We start from the raw sequence: 6,794 nt of genomic DNA on the forward strand, positions 1-6,794 counted from the left end.
GTGTAGGGTCCGTCCTAAGTATATTATAACATTTTTTGTCATTAAGGATGGCATAACACATTTGTTTGTAATCATGGTGGTCCATGACCACCAAGTTTCCTCCTTTATCGGAGGATTTTATTAGAATGTTGTGGTCCGTTTCAACCCTAATCATAGCTTCTATTTCACTTTTTTCCAGGTTAGATATATTACTGCCCCTAATTTGTTTTTGTTCTAGTCTATCCAATTTCTTGGTGACTATAACGAGAAACAGATCTATCCATTTGAGGGGGGGATTTTATACTTTTGGGTTTTAGATTAGTGAAAGGACCCTCCCCAGGTCTTTTTTTCCCCTTCTAAAATGAGGTCTGCCATTGTTTTAGCCAAGGAAAGATGCTCTAATGGAATACCAAGTTTTCGACTTTCCTCTAGATCACTCTGTTAAAAAAAAAATTTGCCATTTTAACTTACGGCAAAAAAGATGGATATCTTTGATCCAGAGGAAAGAACTATATTTAGTAGTTGGTATAAAGGATGTTCCCTTGGCAAGAACAGACATTTCGGCTTCTGTGAAAATTTCTTGTGTTAGGTTAATGATCTGCCCGTTCTGGTTCCGATCTACTTTTCCTGCCTGGGGCGATCCCTCAAATAATATGGGGTTCCCCCTGACTCTAAAAAACTCGATGGTAAACCAGAGGATCCAGAAGGATTATTGTTCCTCTGGATTTCTCTGATCGTTTCTGGTTTGGTTTCCCCATCTTTTATTTTTAGATCCTCTTTGGCCCCTGTTGCCTCTATATCTGGGTCTACCTCGAAAAGAATAGTCTGCCGATCTTTCTGTATCTGATGTTTCTATTTCTGATGAGGACACTTCTTTTATAGTCGGTTTATTTTCATCGCTTGTATGAGCTAGTTTTTCTTTAAATTCCAAGAGATGCTTTTCATATTGTTTGTATTTCCTTTCTTTTATAGAGGCGTGACATTTGTAAATTACTTTCTTTTTTAGGAAAGTCGGGGTCGTTTTTAAACTTGTGTTTGATCTATTAATTCATTCAGTTTTGTTGAAGTTCTTTCTAGTGTTACTCTCTCTTCAGTAAGTAACAGTCTCATTAACCCCTTAGGGACTTAGGACGTACCGGTACGCCCTGTTTCCCGAGTCCTTAAGGACTCAGGGCGTACCGGTACGTCCTAATTATAAATCGCGATTGCGGCGCGGCGGGGGTTAATCACAACAGGATGTCCGCTGAAATCATTCAGCGGGCATCCTGTCACAACGCCGGGGGGGAAGGGTCCTGTGACCCCCCCGTGTCAGCGATCGCCGCAAACCGCAGGTCAATTCAGACCTGCGGTTTGCGGCTTTTACCTTATCCGGCGGGCGGCGGTGCCATCGGGTCCCCATGCGGCTGTAGGGGGGACCCGATGGCATGGAAGGCAGCGCAATGCCTTTCTAAGGCATCTGCACTGCCTTCCGGTGACGAGCCTGAGAGATCCATCCCCTGGATCTCACAGGCAGGAAGCTGTATAAGTAATACACACAGTATTAATCATACAGCCAATGCATTCCAATACAGAAGTATTGGAATGCATTGTAAAAGGGATTAGACCCCCAAAAGTTGAAATCCTAAAGTGGGACAAAAAATAAAGTAAAAAAAAAGTTAAAAAAAATAAAGTTTTCCCTCCAAAAATTAAAAGTTTCAAGTAAAAATAAACAAAAACGTCATTTTCCCCAAATAAAGTAAGAAAAAAATTGGTAAAAAATAGGGGGAAAAAAAGTATACATATTAGGTATCGCCGCGTCCGTATCGACCGGCTCTATAAACATATTACATGACCTAACCCCTCAGATGAACACCGTAAAAAAAAAAAAAACTGTGCTAAATAAACAATTTTTTTGTCACCTTACATGACAAAAAGTACAACAGCAAGCGATCAAAAAGGCGTTTGCGCACCAAAATAGGACCACTCTAACCGTCACCTCATCCCGCAAAAATTGAGCCCCTACCTGAGACAATCGCCCTAAAAATAAAAAAAAACTATGGCTCAGAATATAGAGACACTAAAACATCATTTTTTTTGTTTTAAAAATGATATTATTGTGTAAAACTTACATAAATAAAAAAAAGTATACATATTGGGTATCGCTGCATCCGTATCGACCGGATCTATAAAAATATCACATGACCTAACCCCTCACATAAACACCGTAAAAAAATAAAAATAAAAACTGTGCTAAATAAACAATTTTTTGTCACCTTACATCACAAAAAGTGTAATAGCAAGCGATCAAAAAGTCATATGCACCCCAAAATAGTGACAATCAAACCGTCATCTCATCCCGCCAAAAATGAGACCCTACCCTAAGATAATCGCCCAAAAACTGACAAAACTATGGCTCTCAGAATATGGAGACACTAAAACATGATTTTTTTTTTGTTTCAAAAATGATATTATTGTGTAAAACTTACATAAATAAAAAGAAAAGTATACATATTAGGTATCGCCGCGTCCATATCGGCCGGCTATATAAAAATATCACATGACCTAACGCTTCTGATGAACACCGTAAAAAATAAAAAAATAAAAATAAAAACTGTGCTAAATAAACCATTTTTTGTCACCTTACATCACAAAAAGTGTAATAGCAAGCGATCAAAAAGTCACACGCACCCCAAAATAGTGCCAATAAAACCGTCATCTCATCCCACAAAAATCATACCCTACCCAAGGTAATCTCCCAAAAACTGAAAAAATTATGGCTCTCAGACTATGGAAACACTAAAACATGATTTTTTTGGTTTCAAAAAAGAAATCATTGTGTAAAACTTACATAATTTAAAAAAAGTATACATATTAGGTATCGACGCATCTGTGACAACCTGGTCTATAAAAATATCACATGATCTAACCTGTCAGATGAATGTTGTAAATAACAAAAAATAAAAACGGTGCCAAAACAGCTATTTCTTGTTAGCTTGGCTCACAAAAAGTGTAATATAGAGCAACCAGGCCTTTTTGTCTGGCGTTCCGCCACCTATTTTGACTCGCCACGCCCCCCTAATGGGCGTCCGCCCACCGCCGCAAACAAACTAACCCAGTTGTGAACAGGAGAAATCGTCTGTGATTCTGCGATCCTCTCCGGTCTCCGTACTCACAAACTCAGTAACAGGCAGAGACATGCTGCGGTGGTCCTCCCATGTGCTCATCCTGAAACATAAGTGGCTGGGCATCGGTGCACTCAATCTTATCCACTTCTGGGGCAGGGCTATGTGGATGGCCCTGAGAAACCCTGCTAGCAGAGTCATCAGAAAGCAGAAGAGACTGCTCCATGACTTGGGGCTCAAACTGCTTGGCTGATTTGCAAGGGGGTGAGGTGAAGGACTGATGGACATGGGCTCCAGGTGCCAACTCTGATCTTTCAGCAGGAGACTGGGTGGGAGACAATGTGAAGGAACTGGAGGCACTGTCAGATACCCAATCTACTATCGCCTGTACTTGTCCTGGCCTCACCATTCGTAGAGCCGCATTCGGCCCTACCAAATAACGCTGAAGGTTCTGTTGCCTACTTGCACCTGAGGAAGGTGTTTCTTTTGTGTGTGTAGCTGGCACAGATCAGCCACGTCCTCTCCCTGCAACAAGAGCTCCACCAGCAGCACCACGATCGGGGCCACGTCCCTTATTTTACGCTCTCCTAATTCTTTGCGTTCACCCACCAAACTAACAGATAGTTTACTTTGGTTTACATACAGATGGTTGACATTTGGTTTATGTCAGGCGACAATGTAACCGCCAATAGTCAACAATTAAGTTCACTGAGAGTAAGGCAGCGCCGGTGTCATAAAGAGGAAACATTTCGTGAGGTCACACAACAGTGTGCCAGGCGAATTTTACCCAAAGTTGATGTATTTTTCATACCAGAATATAACAGCGGTATATAACGCTTGTATTTGACTGTGACAAATGCAGCGAAGGCCCCAAATGTAGGGTCTTTCAAAAAATGTGTGTTTTTTTAAAACCCAGAATATAATTGCAGTATTTAAAACTTGTATTTCACTGTGACAAATGCAGCAAAGGCCCCAGATGTAGAGTATTGCAAAAAAAAGGGTGTTTTTTTAAACCAAGAATATAACTGCAGTATTTAAACTTTGTATTGGACTGTCAGAAATGCAGCAAAGGCTGCAAATTTATTATCTTGCCCAAAATGGGTGTTTTTTTTAATACCAGAATATAACAGCACTATCTAACGCTTGTATTTGACTGTGACAAATGCAGCGAAGGCCCCAGATGTAGGGTCTTGCAAAGAATTTCAGTTTTTTTTTAAAAACCCAGAATATAATTGCAGTATTTAAAACTTGTATTTCACTGTGACAAATGCAGCAAAGGCCCCAGATGTAGCGTATTGCAAAAAAATTGGTGTTTTTTAAGCCAAGAATATAACTGCAGTATTTAAACTTTGTATTGGACTGTCAGAAATGCATCAAAGGCCACAAATTTATTATCTTGCCCAAAATGGGTGTTTTTTTTAAATCAGAATATAACAGCAGTATCTAACGCTTGTATTGGACTGTCAGAAATGTAGCAAAGGCTGCAAATTTATTATCTTGCCCAAAATAGGTGTTTTTTTAATACCAGAATATAACAGCACTATCTAATGCTTGTATTTGACTGTGACAAATGCAGCAAAGGCCTCAGATGTAGGGTCTTGCAAAAAATGGGTGTTATTTTAAAACCCTGAATATAACTGCAGTATTTAAACCTTGTATTTGACTGTCACAAATGCAAATATGCTTTGCTGGTGCCCTGAACTTGCATAAAATGGCCGCCGACGCCCACCTAACTAACAGACCGATAAAAGTTATTTTTCTGTGTCACTGGACTCAGAGCAGGCACTGCACCCACAAAACAAAATCGCTGTAGTTTGCTGAGTTAACAAGCACTTCCGATAACTGATTCTTTCCTATTCTCTCCCTCACAGCTGCAGCATCCTATCCCTGCACTAATAAGAGCAGAGTAATGTGCAGCGCTATGTGACCCTAGCTTATATAGAGGCTTGGTCACATTCTGCACTGGCCAATCACAGCCCTGCCATTAGTAAGCATGGCTGTGATGGCTTTTAAGGGCACAAGTGTTAAACGCTTGTTGATTGCTGCTCTGCAGCCTTTCAAAAAGTGCCATTAAATTGCCAAACACTGAACCCGAACTTTTACTGAAAAGTTCGGGTTCTGGTCCGGGGTCCAAAAATACTACTACTTTACAGTTCGGGTTTGCTCAACCCTAGTTGTAAACTGCTGTATGGGCACACGGCAGGGCGCAGAAGAAAAGGAACGCCATATGGTTTTTGGAAGGCAGATTTTGCTGGACTGCTTTTTTTGACACTATGTCCCATTTGAAGCCCCCCTGATGCACCCCTAAAGTAGAAACTCCAAAAAAGTGACCCCATTTTGGAAACTATGGGATAAGGTGGCAGTTTGTTGGTACTATTTTAGGGTACATATGATTTTTGGTTCCTCTATGTATTGTAGCAAGCTCCATCTTATCTCCACAGGAAACTACCACACAGAAAACCCACTCCATAAAATATTGACACGTGAATAAAAGGCAGTGCACATTGTGCACATAATTAAAAAATAAAACATACATGGTAATGAGTGTCAACAAATGAGAAGTTGTGGAAATAAATAAAAACACCACACTATTCACCTTTTTTAAATAAGCGTTTATTAATAGCACAGTGCTGAGATACAAAACACTGACCCAAGTATTGCCACTACTAGTGAAATCAACAACTGTCCCCTGTTTCACCCTGACAGTTTTAAATTTACACGTGTGGTTCATTTTCGGTTTTGTAGTTTTTAATAAATAATAATAAAGTATGTAGTTTTATTACACACAAGTTGGGATCCCTAAAGGGGTTCGGTGGTCAATTGACCGTGATTGTTATTTTGTATTTATCCAGAGGGACAAGGGCTCAGAAGTTTAGTGTTTTTTGGTTGCTCTATATTACACTTTTTGTAAGGCAAGGAAACAAAAAATTGCTGTTTTGGTACCATTTTTATTTTTTGTTATATTCTGAAAGCCGTAGTTTTATTTTTTGGGGACTGTCTTATGTAGGGGCTCATTTTTTGGGGTATGAGCTGACCAAAAATGATTTTTTTTAGCACAGTTCACCTGAGGGATTAGGTCATTTGATATTTTTATAGAGTCGGTCGTTACAGATGTGGAAATACCTAATATGTCTATTTTTTTTATTTATTTAAGTTTTACACAATAATATAATTTTTGAAACAAAAAAAAAAATGTTTTAGGGTCTCCATAGTCTGAAAGCTATAGTCTTTTTTATGTTTTGGGCGATTGTCTTAGGTAGGGTATCATTTTTTGCGGGATGAGGTGATGTTTAGATTGGTACTATTTTGGGGTGCATATGACTTTTTGTTCGCTTGCTATTACACTTTTTGTGATGGCTTTTTTGACACTTTTTTATTTTTTTATTTTTTTACGGTGTCCACCTAAGCGTTTTAGTTTTACACAATAACAGCATTTTTGAAACAAAAAAAAAATTGTTTCAGTGTTTCCATATTCTGAGAGCCATAGTTTTTTATATTTTTTGGGCGATTGTCTTAGGAAGAAGCTCATTTTTTGCGGGATTTGCGACTTTTTAATCTCTTGGTGTTGCATTTTTAGTGATGTAAGGTGACCAAATTTTTTTTAGCACTGTTTTCATTGAATTTTTTTGACGGTGTTCATCTGAGGGGTCGATACAGATGCAGTGATACCTAATATGTCTATTTTTTTTACTTTATTTTGGGGAAAGGATGATT

This window comes from Bufo bufo, chromosome 4 (genome assembly GCF_905171765.1).
Source record: "Bufo bufo chromosome 4, aBufBuf1.1, whole genome shotgun sequence".
NCBI lineage: Eukaryota > Metazoa > Chordata > Amphibia > Anura > Bufonidae > Bufo > Bufo bufo.